Below are 16,483 nucleotides of genomic sequence, written 5' to 3'. Positions count from 1 at the left end.
ATTAAATTCCTAGCGTATGACCTGTTAACAATATTTTTACGCGTTGTACGGTTTTATGTGGAATTTATAGTAAAAACGCGAGCATTATAGAAATCACTTGAATTTTAAAGGATATTAATTCCAACAGAATTGGCCGATTGCAATCACTTGGAAGTCTATTTTATGGCCTGTACCGGATGCGCCATAAAGTGCCGCATAAAATCAGTAAAAGCGCGCGACATCGAAATACATAAAAATAAATAACGTTTACTATATTAGAGTCTTCAATGGACTGGTAAAAATATACAGTTTAATTTAATTGTTAATTTGCATTGGTTAATAGCCCAACTAAAACATTAAAATTTGAATAAATTAGATCTACCTATCTAAAACTAATTCAAGGGGCGGGCGGATCAACAAATTGCCGAAAAGTCGGCAAGCGGCAATACATTGCTGGTTCTTCTGGTACTACAAATGTTCATTGTTGGCGTAATAACTTAACACCAGGTGACCCGCCTGCTCGTTTCCTTATTATATATTAAGAAATAATTATTAATTAATTTAATAAATAATTTATATATTAAGAAAAATATTCGCTATTTTCTGTGAAACTGTTCACAGAAATTAGGCATGCTTTTCACGTCTAATAACAGTAAAAATTAACAGCGCATTACAGTAACTTTACCATAACATTTAGAATGAGTTTGCACTGTATGCCAACAATAGGTCATAATCAAGCTGTGAAAATTCATAGAAGTTGTAAAGACGATCGTGTTTACAAATTTTTGATATTCATATTTTGATGCAGGATACGAGGATTGAAGACATCGTAAAGACAGCGCATATAGAGTTTTCTTTAGCTTATCAAGAATTTATTAAACTAAAACACTTTATTTACGTCAAATGGTTGTATCTTTGGCATTATCAATAAAAAAAAAACTTGCTTTTTGATAAAATCATTGCTTTGAAATTATTCTTTTTAATTTATTTCACTCAAAAACTACGACACTAGAAACCATTAAATATTAAGAATCTGTACATCAAAGGCATATTTTCTGAGCAAACGAGAAAAGAAATAGCTGAAAAATTGCTCCAGGAAGAATTTTTCAAAAGATCCAATTAACTCCGGGATACTCGAAAGGGTTTATGGGAATAGAAGGAGCAGTGACTAACAAATTTCGTTCATGTTTAAAAGCGTTTGAATTTTCTAACCTCCAGCCAAAGAATAAATCATGGCAAGCCACGGTTCATTCAAATTATATTTCTTTTCCTTCTTTCATAATAATGTGGAGGATTACAAACAAACATTATTAGTATCCCAAAAGTAGAACCATTTCATGCATAAATATTATATGCAATTAAATATATTATTCAGAGAAAAAAAAAGGTGGCGATAATGTCGAATTGAAAATTTATCAAGTAAAAAAATTTGGGGATAAAAAAAAATGATATTTGCCAGCAACATTGTAGGAGTCATGAGATAAAAAAAAAACCGTCACGTTGGAAAATCTATACACAATAGAAACTCATAAATGAAGACACATTGTGCGAAGCGGAACTAATTAGTGGTTTTATTATTAGACGTATAGCTTAGTTATGAGTGAAGTTATGAACATGAAATAAGTAAGCAGGAGCTTAAAGGCGTCGTAACAATGAAAATGTCACTTTATGAAATGGGCTCGTAGTTGATTAATGAAGTTAGAGTGGATTGTTGGGCCCTTTTTACCCCGTTCATTTATTTTCGTATCCCACGTCAGAAAGAAACAATATCCAAAATAATACATAACATTTTACGTTGTGATATGTTTCGTTTTAAGACATCTAATTTACAAAATTAGTCTTTTATGAGTTTTATAAAAGTTCTATACAAAGGATGTTGTTTAATATTTATTTGAGCAGAATCTGTTTTAGTAAGGTTTTATTCAATGAATTTTAGAAAGCCAATGCAGTTTGCCATAAGTCACTTTGTTATAGAGCTACGGGAGCTACGGGCTATGAACTATGGATTCAGGTTTGGCACAAATAAAGGGGTTTCTTTGACATTGATTATGTAATCAGTGTGGTTTGAGACGGGACAGAAACAATAAATGCCACGCGATTTGATAACAGTGCGATAAGGAACAGCTCATAACGCGCCAAGAAACGATAAACTGCTATTTTGCTAAGCAAGTTAATGTCATACTATCTATAGACCTACATATTTATCAATGGCATTATCTGGGTAGTAAAAATAAGGAAACACACATCTCGAAGAGCAATTCCACAGCCTTAGCCAGGCATTTTAAGAAAAGCGCTTTTTGAGGGATTTGGCAATGACATGTAGGCATACCATAGACACAATATGTGACATTTATTTTAGGTACATGGCGTACGAAACTCATGCTCGATGATGAGAAAGACAGAAAATACATAACGCACGAGAGTAGAAGAGATAGCGCTCTAAATGTGATCCAATTGTCGTAATTTTTAAGCCTTCTAGTAATATTATTGATATTTATTCTGTTAACGACGTAATAATGAAAATATTCCACATGTTTTATACGATTTGATGGTGAAGTGGTAACGAAATCGATTAGATTCTAAGGGCATACAGTTATAAATAAAGTTTTTTAAAAATTGAATTTGAGCATTCGTTTTGAATAAAAGAAGATTCATTGAGTTGGGCCGCTGCCGATCACAGTACATATTTTATTACTCAATGCTAAACACATTGAGAGAATAAAACTAGTACTAAACGAGCCATAACCGTAGTTGTAAATAAGAACCTAGACTTAAGAGGGTACTAAATGTTAGGTTGAATACATAATTTTTCCAAGACGGGAAGGATTCCTTTTATGCTTCCACGTAACAAGTATTAATGGCACTTCCTACAACCACCTTCTAGGAACTTCGATATTAGTCAACAATTAGTAACAACTTTGTGAACAGTTTCTTAATGAGCCGTCGTCGTAATTACATTCTAATTAAAATATTTCTTTTGGTAGAGATTTCTTTTTGCAAAGAAACTTTGCAGTTGTGCACTGTAGAGTCTAATATCTTCTTTAGAATGTTCTTCTATGTTAGATTAAAACGTGCGTGGAATGGAATTTTGAGGGTATGCCTTAGCGTGGTGGTTTGGTTTTCCTGCATGCGTAACGGGAAGATGAGTAATTCATAGTATCATGTTGTTTTAGCGGATAATTACAAACTAGGCTTGTGTCATTGTGTGGACTTCCGCAAAGTACTTAATGCCTGTTAGTCCTCAAATATTGTCAATGCAATGCATTAGGGAATATTAAGAACGGGCATCCAATAATGTTAATTAGTAGCTTATCGGGCATCAATTGCAAAGTCGAGCGTCGCCATAGTAAGTACGTTGATAGTAGGCACCTATTGTCATATACCTTTACGCAAGTGTCAACAACAACTTTTATCCAAATTATTAGCTATAAATATTTATAGCAGAATTGAATTCAAATCTGCTCAGTAGTTTCAATATGATGCGGGAATATTATACTGTCAGCTAAAAAATAAAAAAAATACTGTTTTGGGCTACCTATACCTATCATAATAAAGTTTCCTCCGATTGGGGAATAATAATAATTTCCATTATTAAAAAAATGCACAAAAATCATTCAGTTACAATAAGTATAGATTTCGAAGGCTTATTATTTTTACACCTTTTCTTTATAGGAGTTTATCGACTATAAAAAACGAAACGTTTCTTGCCTGATTGAACCCTCGTGAGGCGCGTATTTTATATCCTTATAACTTAGCTATATACTGTGTGGTGTGAATTGTGACACTTTCTTATCACTCAATCTAAACTGGACGTGTGCCGTGCCTATTTAGAGAAAGCATATCAATCGATTGCGTTCATTAAGAAACGTCACCCAAGTCAGTAACAGAATAGATTACCGACTTTGAAGGTCTGAATTTGTCCTTTCCGTTACCTCCGTGCCCCGGAGAGCATATTGAGCTGTCAGTCCCGGTCACAATCAAAAACACCTGTAGAACTTAAGAGTCCAAATCTTCGAGAGTTGTATGCGGAAGGATCTAGGAACCCACCGCATAATTATCCCAAGAAATCTCCTACCATTGTCATTAATGGAGAGGAGTCACGAAAGAGAGAAAGAGAGACAGAAGAGAGAGAAAGAGAATTATGATGTGATAATCCACAAAAATGGTATTGTAACAGTTAATTTGATTTTTGGCTAAAAGATAGCAGATACAAGACGAAGAACTCGAGTAGGTAGTTTTCAAAATTATGAATTTTTAGTAGGCATTGCTCTATAGTATTAAATTAAACTAATAAAAATAATTCAAGCTATTGCTTTATGCTAGTTAGGTTTTGGTGTATTTTTGGAAACATGCATGTCTAAGATTTACCTAATAATATTGTTTCACATTAATATCAAATACTTATTATCATAAAAATATAATATAACATCATCACAAACATGAAACAAATCATGCCTACGATTAAACTTGGTAAACTTTTATCTCTGATATAATAATATTATGTCGACATGGCAACAAAATGTAAATGCGATAAAGCAGATAGGTGGCACAATGTTTTGCTAATATTGGTTCAATGAAATCCAATATTTAAATCAGAATGACTCGTGCAGTAATAGTATGATGAATTATTCGCAATATTATAATATTATGTTCTAGTTTAAATTTTGAAAATTGATCGGTATTACATTAACTTAGAGTATTAAATTAACGAACTAGTAGACTCATCCGTGTATGAATGAATTTGGTCTTCAAAGGAAGAATAATGTAGGTGAGCACTTCAAAATGATTTTTGAAAATTCATTCGAATCGATTCATACCTATTGGTAGCGAATCTAAGCAAAATTCTAAAATGGCCGGTTTTTGTGTTTTACTGGTGTTTTTTCGTGCTGGAACTGACACTCTCTAAGGGGGCACCGCGCGTGTGTCAGCGAGCGCCGGCACAGACGAAGTTTATACTTATATATAGTTTCCCTAACTTGTAAATAACTACAAACATGACATTGGCTAATCTGTGTAAAGCCAGACGAGAGAAAAAAAAATCTTTACTAGGGGTTAAATAGCATAATATTGACACTTATCTCCACCAAGCATACATTTCTATTTTAGAAAGAAATGGCAAATTTTTTTAGGAGGCTACACTTGCTAAGCGCACGTTTACCTATTTTTATTATCCATGATACGCAATTTAATATTATAATAATACCTAATACAAATGTCAGGAATGAGAAGAGAAAACTATCATAAAATTAGAAAAAAGCAATACACAATAGAAAGCTCATGTATGAATACATTGTCTGAAGCATAACTAATTAGTGATTCAGTTGCGAGTCGAGGCTATGATTATACAACATGGAAATACTATTTTAAAATACGGCTCAAGACTGTGTCCACGTAAGATAACGAAATAAATCCAAATATATATGATATAATGATGATAGTTGATACATCATAAATTCTCTACATAGTCGAAATCCCACGGACTTGACGAAGCGATTTGCTTTCTCGTTTCTAATACACACTGCTAGGATATGGAGTGCTCTTCTGACTTTCATTATTCCCACTAGCTATAATATTGGTACCTTCAAAAGAAGAATGAATAGGTACCTTTTGGGCAGATGCTCATCATCTCCTGTTGTTGTGATTTTCTAAGCGCAAGCCTTTTTAGTTATAAAGAAATATTTTGGAGCTGATAATTTTCATTAAATTCAGAACATTTTATTCATTAGCTGTCTGATGATAGTGAAGTCTTTCCGCTAGTAATTCTGTGCTTGTGAAATCATAGTTTTATTTTTAGAAGAACGATACTAAATAAACAAGTTATATAACAAAATGAACCACCCCAGCTCCGCTCGAGGAAGATTTCGTAAAATTGGTGAGGTGGTGGAATTACCGAAAATCCTAAAACATGCGTAACGTGGATAAAAAAAAGAGGAAACTTATTGGTGGAGAGTTAAAAATATATAGACAGAAAGATGAGGTTTCATAGAGGTAACAATGCCGCAATTTTCAAGATATTTATAGTAGGTACGCGTAGGAATCAGGGACTCAGATAAAGTCACTCTACAAGTCACCTTACAGCGGCTACATCAATCACTATGACACGACATCAGGTTGTTCGCCTAAATGGATTATAGGAAGTCGAGGCCCGGCTTGTGAGAAACGAGTCTCAGATTTTCTCCTTGTCATCATCATATTCAGTAAATTCTCAAATTTCTCGAAGTAATAAAGCTGATAAATTTTATCGAGAGCTAACCACTACAACAACTCTTTTTGTCCTAAATATAAAAAAGGTAGAATCCCTGCCTGGATAGTAATTTAATAAATAAAAAACTTACATACACATAAAATACTTGTCCTCTGACTGACTGACTGGCTGATCTATCAAATCTCAGCTTTAATCGCTAGGGGTTTAGAAACTTGAAATTTTTATAGTAGATTTCATTTTATGACGTCGGTACTTACTAACCAAGAAAATTCCATCCGTAAGGGAGTTAAATAGGGGATAAAAGTTTGTATGAAAATCCGCCAGTTTTCAAGTTAATTCATGAACATTCGAATTTAAGCTTTTGGTTAAAATAAAGAAATAAATGTTACAAGATTTTTAAAAATTTTACTTGAAAGAGGCACTTTCGGTAAAAAAATTAAGAAATATGTGTTTCAGGATTCTTGGATATCGAAAAAAATCGACTCGAGCAAAGCTGGGGCGGGCCAGCTTTTTTCAGCCAGGAATTTTATTTATTTCATTTCATATTATGGACCTTTTTAGATTATGCAAGCGAATTTCATTGGTACTTTTATGTCACCGTGTATAATTCGACTTAAATTATTTCTTGCTTTAAAAGCATTCCGATGTTCTAAGCATCCCAGGTCTGAGAAAATTGAAAATTGCATTTTGCTCTCTGTGCCATAGACTACTGAAGAAAACTATTTTGTTATCTTTTTTTTCTTTTACATATTGTTTTTAAAGAAATGCTCTGTACCTATAGTCCTATAACGTATAGTCTGTTACGTAACGTTGTACCAGTCTATGTTTATTATTACCGATTACGTTACTGATTTAAATACTTTATTAAAATATTTACCCCTGTAACGGATAATCCTATTGCTATATAAATTATTCACAGCTTATTCATCACCCTGAATTAGTAGTAAGGCATTGTCAGTTTGAAATGGATCAGCGGAATTCCGGTAATAGGTAAGTAGGTATCTATAGTGCGAATAAAGGCAGATTCGCTAAGGCATTGATTATTTAATCAGGGCGGTCTGAAACGGAGCAGAAACAATAAATGTCAGGCGATATGATAACAACGTGATAGACAGTTTATGAAGCTTTGCCCGAGGATAAATGATGCTATCCGGTTTTGGGCGGAGATATTCATGGTTTCCACAGCGCTTGTTATAAGATCTTAGGAAATTATTTTTAAGACGTCATATAATATCACAAAGATTACCGATATTGAGAAATCAATACATATTATCGAAAATTATGTTTGTGTGTCCGTACGATTATTATCTAGGTATGCTTTGAACATCGTTTATCTAAGTTATAAATTTGTTGAACCATGCAAAAAAAAAAATAGGTGGCGCACGAGACGCATTACTACGCGTACCGGGTAGTCAATTGGTAGTCCCTATGTTAAATGTATGTTTGTTTGTTGGTTTGTACTTTATATAACACTAATATCATCACTAATATTATAAAGGCGAAAGTTTGTATGTGTGTGTGTGTATGTTTGTTACTCCTTCACGCAAAAACTACTAGACGGATTTGGCTAAAATTTGGAATGGAGATAGATAATATCCTGGATTAGCACATAGGCTACTTTTTATCCCGGAAAATCAAAGAGTTCCCACGGGATTTCGAAAAACCTAAATCCTTAATCCACGCGGGCAAAGTCGCGGGCATCAGCTAGTCTCGGAATATCTAAGGGTTCCAACGTGATTTTTAAAAACCTAACCTAACATCTTCCACGCGTTTTTAATTTCCCATACTGTCTCAGTTAAAAAACACACTGTTAACTGCTATTGATACTTGATAGGCCTGACCAATGGGACGATTCAAACAATGCCCAATCTTTTGACTATAACGAATAAATTGTAGCTCCTTGAGCTTTCTTAGTGTTTTTAGTGCTATTGTTGCCATTGATGTTGCATTTATAGCTCTATGATTTATTTATTACATACTCTTTATACACAATAAGGCATCTTGCACTCTTTTTATGGCAAAATAGTAAACATACTGGCAGTAACCTGCGTGTTAGTGCAACTAATGTCGGAAGAGTGAGTTAATTTTGAGTGTGCGCAATGTAGACTGCGGGTTCATCCTTCATGATAATAACATATCTCTGCAAACTATGGCACTTAAATCCTATTGGATAGGATTTACGGAGTCTTCATACTTATGCGTGTAAATGTAGTGCTGGGCCTTCGAACGTCTGTCACTTATGTGCTTTTTTTGTTCACAGGTCTAAATAGAGAAGTATATAGAAGACATAGAAGCCTGCAAGCGCAGAAGTTTGTGAGATCAGTGGAAGATCATTCAAAAATATCGTTTGGATTGCGTTGAATAGAACTGTATTCCAATATGGCGGTGTGAATACATTGAAAGTGGTGTTTAAATAGGCTGCTAATCCCACCAATATTGAAATATCTGCGACAATATTCAGGCGGAACGCGGTGATCCGGTTTTATTAAAACACCGGTTTGTATGCGAAGCGGTAGAAAAAATGGAGATACGCCACTATTACGCTCACGTTGTCATCTCACCGTATTAGGGGCATAACAATAAGCACTTTTCAGCCGTGAAATTACACGGCAGACTAGTCACTTGCGCATCTTTTTCATATCTTTTTGTGAGTAGGAATGTTTTTTTTTTTCACTTTTTTTTTCGTTTGGTGTATTTGGTTACGAAATTATTCTGTCTTCCTACGTATGTCTTTTTCTTCTACAGGGCCAGGTAAGCTAAGTTTGTTGTGGGTGAAGTATCCTTCTCCAATTCCAGCCATCGAAGCTCACTTCAGAGCCACCCGAATCGATGATGACTTCCAGAAGTGAGGCAATGAGGCTTGTTGGATTTTATCATATTTTGATTACAAGTTCTACAAACACTAATTGTTATAAGGCTGTTTGTTGTTTTTTATAGAAGATAGGATACTTATGATCCATTGTATCGCAACCTAACTAATATTATCTAATGGTGGTTTCTGAGTCGACTTCTGATAAAAATATACACTTAAAATTGCTCCCAAACGAGTTTGTAAGCAATTACATACTTTTATTGAAAAACCTTCATTTTTAGATAGATAGATAGATAGAAACTCTTTATTGCACACAAAAAACACATATAAGGATAACAACACAGTAAGAAGAAAACAGAAAAAAAAACAATTGTGTGCAAAGGCGGCCTTATTGCTTGGAGCAATCTCTACCAGGCAACCTTTGCTGAAAGGAGAAGTTCTAGGAAGGAGGTTGGATAGTACCAAGTCGCAAGGATCAGTGCAGTCGCTTTTAATCAGTGTTTCAAGGAAAAAATTGTTAGAATTTTAGTGTGAGGGGGTTTCCTCTTACAGATACGATTTAGACAGGCGGGCGGCGTCTAAGCTGGCAAAATAGTAAATGAAAAATAAAACCAGCAGCTTACGCCAAGTTCACTAGTAAGCTCGACAAGGCTTTAGAGAGGATACAACTCCTAAACAACTGCCTGACTACAACCGTTAAACTTTACTATGAAATCTAGCTTTTACATCGAGTTTATGCTGTTAAAAACTTTAAATAACACTTGATTTTGTATGTTGAAAATAAATAAATACATTAAAATAAATAAGAGAATAACAAATAAAAATAGGGTTTTACATAAAAAAATGTGTGCAATAAATACTGCACACATTTTTTTGACACTGAATATAATATCCACCTGTTATACGTTTTTATACGTTTTCATATTGCTGAACCAATCTCGATTAAATAAGGCTAATAAATGGCTTAGATAAAGATAGTTTCTGAAGGGCAGAGATGGATTATGGATGAAAACTAAAAGTTATGAGTAGGTACATGCTAAAAGCAACTTGTTGGTTAAACTTCAAAATGATGAAGGGATTAAATAGTCTACAATAAGTAAAAATAGTTAATTTCATTAAAAATATATCTGTTATTGAGAATATTTTATTAGTGTTAGTAGCTAGCATAAATATTTTGCTATTGCTAGTCAGCGAATAGCTACTTGACTCGTCTAACTAAGCCTTAACCTCTCGAGGTAGAGTTCGTGCGGGAAATCACTAGTTTATTGAGCGTAAAAATTATACGGTTATCATGTTTATTTGAACGAGTGAATAGATTATGTGCATATTCTTTAACGAGCAAAGTTTAATTCTCATTTAAAAGGCAATTTGTTCAACGATACTTGAGAAATATGGGGTTTTTATCTCAACTATAAGCCGTTATAAATTAAATTAAATACTAAAATTACGCGTGTTATCTGGTTTGCTTAATTGAGTAAATAGATTATGTGTATAGTACAACAACCTTATCCGTTATTCATTAGATTGTGCTGCTTGCAAATTAAGTTGGCTCCGCTCCAAAATTTAATGTTTTTGATCGAAACTTGGTTTTGTAAAAGATACACAGCGAAGATAAAATCGATGATCCGTCCACAACTCTGGGATTATATTATTTACTTGCTTATGAAAACAATTCTCCCATTTAAGGTCATGTGTTAGTTCTTTAAGATATTATGTGGCGTCAATTAATAAAATGGCTTATTCTGTTTATCCAGCCTAAAACAGCCACCCTAGTTGTATTCGTCTATTCATCCTGATGGAGTGGATTAACGGAATTTGTATATTATTTTATAGGTCAGAATTTCCGAGTATACGGTCTACTCCCTACAGCTGTTAAAGAATGGATACACGAAATAAGCAAAAAATATACCTATACTTATTTCTAAATTTATTTGTTTTTTTTTTTTCAATACAACGCAAAAAGGAAGTGATTATTTTAATGGTGGGAAGTCATAATCATAAAGTGTTGATGTCGGTTTCATCATTACTGTGATGGACATAAAATTACTTTTCTGATAGAAATCTCTATCAAATGTGGGTAAAATGCCCAGAGAGGCCTAAAAAACAATGTTAAACGTGCTTTTCATAAAATAAAGGTATTCAAATTAGTGACTAATGACTGCGTAACATTCCATTATAAACGCTACCTCAAAATAGGATAGGAACAACGAAAACTTATTATGTATCAAAGTAAGGATGCGAGCTTTTCAACCATTACATATTAATGAATTATCACATCAGTACTATTTATAAATTTTTTGTATAAAAAAGACATAATAATTCTTGTATGTCGTTGTATTATTATTACACGTATTATGGAATCTTACTAACATCGCGGTGCTGATAAATCCTTATAAACAAAAATTGTAAATGTCATCGAAATCGTTCTTTACTATTGTATCGTTCAAAGAAACATGAAATTCAAATCGAGGAAATTGGGGGACCTTTTTTCATGCAGCTACTCGTAATACCAAATATTATGTGTGATCTCAAATAAGAAGTTAAAAGCCTTTTAACGTACGGCGTCGTTGGACAATGACTTCGTCGGGGTGTTATTATTATGTTTTATTCTCCCTCTCAATAACTTATTATTTGATACCTTTTCTTTATAGGACGATTTGGCGATAAAAAACGTAATGGTTTTTACTTGATTGAACACTTATGAGAATATTTTATTGATCTTTTTAGCTATATACTAGGTGATGCCCGCGACTTTGTGGGTTTTTAGAGTTCTTTCTTTGCTGTCTGTCTGTCTGTCTGTCCGTCCGTCCGTCCATTCGTCGTGTATGTCAAGAAAACCTATAGGGTACTTCCCGTTGACCTAGAATTATGAAATTTGACAGGTAGGTAGGTATTATAGCACAAGTAAAGGAATAAATCCGAAAAAAAATTAAAATGTGTTTCAATTTTTAAAGTAAGATGCCAAGCGGGGTGTCATATTATGAAAGGGCTCTACCTGTATAATCTAAAAAAAAATTATTTTTATTTTGATGCATAATAGTTTTTGATTTATCGAGCTAAATGTCAAAAAAAATACCAGAGCCTACGGAAACCTCAATGCGCGAGTCTGATTCGCACTTGGTCAAGTTTTTTAAATCTCTTAAAAAAAGTAAAATTTCTTTTGCATTTAGTAGTAGCATACGCAGGGTATCCGCTAGTTTTCAATATTAATGTAACTAGATGCCACAGTCCTCACCTCGAAAGTATGTAAAACACCGATAACAATGGTACAATGTTCCAACTTTATTATTAACGCCTTTCATTAAAGGGTTACTGGACTGTAAAATTTCTAATAACGAAAGTTTACGGAGATGGCGTGATAAGTGGGTGTGATAAATTGATGGCTCATTTTATTAGGTACATAGTGAGCGGTGTGGCGGCTGGAAAGCGGGGTTTATGGCTAATATGGCACAAGCAGCTCACGGCTTGGAACTTAGTTGCATTTTGCATAAAATCGATAGTCTTGTAGGGTGCTTGTAATAATGAATGCGTCTGCTGTGGGAAGTTAGTTACAAAGTTCTCTTGGGATTTTTATAAGGACACTACACTAGCAGAGTCACTCAGCAGGCGATGAAGAGTTTCTCTAAGCGATCAAATCAGAAATGAGGAGACCCGGAGGAGAACCAGAATAACCGATAGCTTAACAGGTTGCGAAGTACAATTCTGTTTTGAATATACATAGGCAGAAAATATAAGTCGATTTGTACGTCGCTACGACTAATTGTTGAACTTTTATAATAATTATCATCTGACATCTCTTGTAACACACATTATGCAAATAAAAAATTTCTAATTGACCTCTTTGATTTTCCGAGATAAAAACTTCCTTTTTGTCTTTAGGATGTAAACTGCTTCTGTACCAAATAGATGAGATCCGCGACTTCATACAAGTGGATTGAGGTTTTAAAAATTCCGTGAGAATTTTTTGATTTTCCGGGACAAAAAGTAGCGTCCGTCCTCGGGATGTAAGCTAAGTCTGTAAGCTTCATCAAAATCGGTTTAACTGAGGGGTCGTGAAAAGCTAGCAGACACACAGACATACTTTCGCATTTATAGTGGACTAGCTGATGCCCGCGACTTCGTCCGTGTGGAATTAGGTTTTTAAAAATCCCGTGGGAACTCTTTGATTTTCCGGAATAAAAAGTAGTCTATGTGCTAATCCAGGATATTATCTATCTCCATTCCAAATTTCAGCGAAATCCGTCGAGTAGTTTTTGCGTGAAGGAGTAACAAACACACACACACATACACACAAACTTTCGCCTTTATAATATTAGTGTGATACGTTATGGATAAGACAGATAAATGGAGCAGTTTGTAGATTCAACGGGTGTAATTTCATAGCTCTAAATTGTGTATGCACAACTGCGTAATCGAATGGTTTGCCCCGACCTGATCCCCTCGAGGCGGGTCGCAAGGAGCGCTGCCATTATGGCATCAAGCACTACAATATCTGTTCTAGTTATTTACAGGATTGGATTCTCTGCAGCGCTTTCATAACTAAATGTATTCAATTATTCTTTGCGATCCTCACTAATCTAAATATTCCATTCAAACATTTTTATATTTTAAAGGTTTTGTATTGTAAATCAAAAATACAATTTTTTTAAATTACTTCAAAATAGTTAAATGGATTAATTTGTTTCTTTATTGTGTGTGTAATATAAATCAATAATGCGTATAAAATAATGAAAAAAGTTTGTCAACAAAACCTGATTGTTATCAATAAAAATATTAAAACAGTCGCAAACCGAGAACAAAGAAAAATAATGGTAGGTCATCTATAAAGATTTAAAGGACATTTAATAATGAAACGCGGCATTAAAGCGGTTCAACAGAAGTTACGTTTAAATATTATATTTGGCTTAATTTATGAGATTTGGCCTCGTTACAAAATAAAAATTTTCATTTTTTGTGTATTTATCGTTGGGACTCATTGTTGATTGTACCTATAGATATTCTTCTCTCTGGGCTGGTTTCCGCACTTAAACGTTTCCGTCTGTTGTGCGTTGTATAGTCATGTTTGTTTTCTAAATCCAGAGTTTTTAAGATATTTTTAGTAACTTTACGACTCAAGTTATGCTTGAAAAATTAACCATTTCGGTACATAGAAGAAGACCTTCTTAATGTAATTCTTCACATTAAACAGGTATTCTTCCGTGTATTCGGCAGCAGAATTTCAAACCCATTATTCGGGCATTTCCACTGTCGTAATACCTATCTACTCTGGGGTATTACTATCGAAATATAGGAGAGAATTTGTTGTTGTTCTTGTGTGCCTTTCCAAAATATCAAAACATTACTTAAAATTCTGGCTCTAATTACCTTTATTTGGGTTTCCCCATAACATTGGATAAAAATATATCAACCTAGTTATTTTCTCATTTGAATTCAAAAATCCCGGACAAAATTTTCGAACGAATACACTTCAAAGAGTTTACGAGTATGAAAGGTATCAGTAGCTGCATAGACGTATGTTGGGCACAGAAAATAGTTCAGTGAAAAAAATTCGTTGCAACTGGAGGCCGGCGTCCTTCCCTCCGACGGAAGCTGTCATCACGTGTAGGTAACTAGTACGAGAGACGTCCTAAAGAACTATTTGGTACGAATAAAAAACTGTAATACTAAGAACGGTTACAGATTAGCGTTTTGTTTCGCGTTTTAGCTCAATTTTGTATACGCGCGCTTTTTATCACACGCGCATCTCGTACAAGCGTTTGCGCGCTCTTAAGCTCGTATTTAAGTAACTTGCGTAAGTTGCGAAAATTTCTAATCTATATTATTAATAACTGACTCAGTGGTTCGAGTGAAAAGGCCTGAATGTGCTCGTGTCTAAGCGCGTATGCCAAACCGAGAGTAAAACGCGCTGAAAAAAATAAAGCTTGTAACCCATAAAATATTTACCTACTGTCAGCAGTCAAAACTCAGGTGGGAAACAGAAAATTTTCTTCAATAAACTGCCTTAACTATACCAGATATATGAAAATGATGTACAGAACCAAATTATAAAACTTATATTATTATTATGTCTAAATGCTAATACTGTATTACTTAAATTACTATTTTTGAAGTAAATAGCTTCGTGTTATCGAGAACATGCTTGATCCTGTCCTTATTTAATCTAAATCAAGTTTTCTTTTATGTATTGGACTCGATGGATATTTGACCACTGTCTCTGGGCTAAATTATGAATAGAACTCTACGATGCCTCCTCAAAAGTTAAAAACTGGCAGAGTTATATCATATCCAAGCCCGTCAGTTATCCCGCCTTAGTATAAGTGCATAAAGACTTCACCGTGCTTCAGCCGAGCGTCCAGATACCTCCGCCTATTATTTTATGCAAAACGAGACTCCACTAGGAATAAATGTGTAATAATTTTGGAAACAATAGAGTTCTGTAGCTCGACGTCTCATATTTTCTGGGGTAGCAGCGGGATCACCGAGATGCAACTGGATAAGAAATGGAAGTTGTAAAGTGTTAGTTTCCATTATTATAAGTAGGTCGCCGGAATAGTGTTTGCGTACTGTAATATAACGCCCCGAGGATATTTGTCATTTCTTTTCTTTGAATGAGTTCAGATGTAGATGAGTTTTTTTTTATAATTCTTGCAATTTTTAGTAGACTCTCTTTTGAGTCTACTAAGTCTAGAGATTTCTTTTCTATAAGATTTAGGATAGCACTATTATCTACGAGAAAATAGTGTAGTTACAGTAGGCGTATAGGGATGTACCTATATACAATTAGGGATGTTGTGTACATCCCTAATTGTTAAGTAAAGTCTGATTTTTAATTCGGTGGAATTTTGGTACTTTGGGTGGGTTATTTGTATGAAAACAGGGTACCACCTGAAGTTTGAATTTACCCCGAATTATCCTAATTATCGTTGTCACCAAAAAATTCTAACCCATACTAAACTTAATATTAGAAATCCTTAGAATCCATAGCCTATTTTTAATATTTTATTTGAATTTGTCTTTTTTTTTCTGGGAACTCTTCAATCTCTAGTAAACATAAAGAAACGTCAGAATTCCCCGGAATTAAATATCAAACTACATACGAGTAGGTGATTTCGGGATTAATGAAAAAACCATTTTTTTTTATAAAAAGTTATTTATTTTATGTTTTTTTTTTACAGAAACAGCTAACGATAACTATAGTTACGAAGTTAACAAGTGCTTGCTTTTTTACATACGAGTAACTAACTATTGCCATTTCGATTGAGTTTTATTTTCAGATATCTGTACTAATATTGTGTTTGGTGCCATCTTTTGGGCTAAAAGAATCTAGAGCTGGATGGAGATCTTGTGATTCTTTAAGGATATTATATCAACAATTAATAATAAAAACTGCTGACTTATTAGCTGTAATGCGGAAGCATGTGGGAGTCCACCGCATTACTATCCCAAGAGAGTCCCTACCATTATAATCGAAAGGGGCCACGACCTTC

The sequence above is a fragment of the Maniola jurtina genome, chromosome 10 (genome assembly GCF_905333055.1).
Source record: "Maniola jurtina chromosome 10, ilManJurt1.1, whole genome shotgun sequence".
Classification (NCBI taxonomy): Eukaryota; Metazoa; Arthropoda; class Insecta; order Lepidoptera; family Nymphalidae; genus Maniola; species Maniola jurtina.
This window is presented reverse-complemented; position numbering follows the sequence as displayed.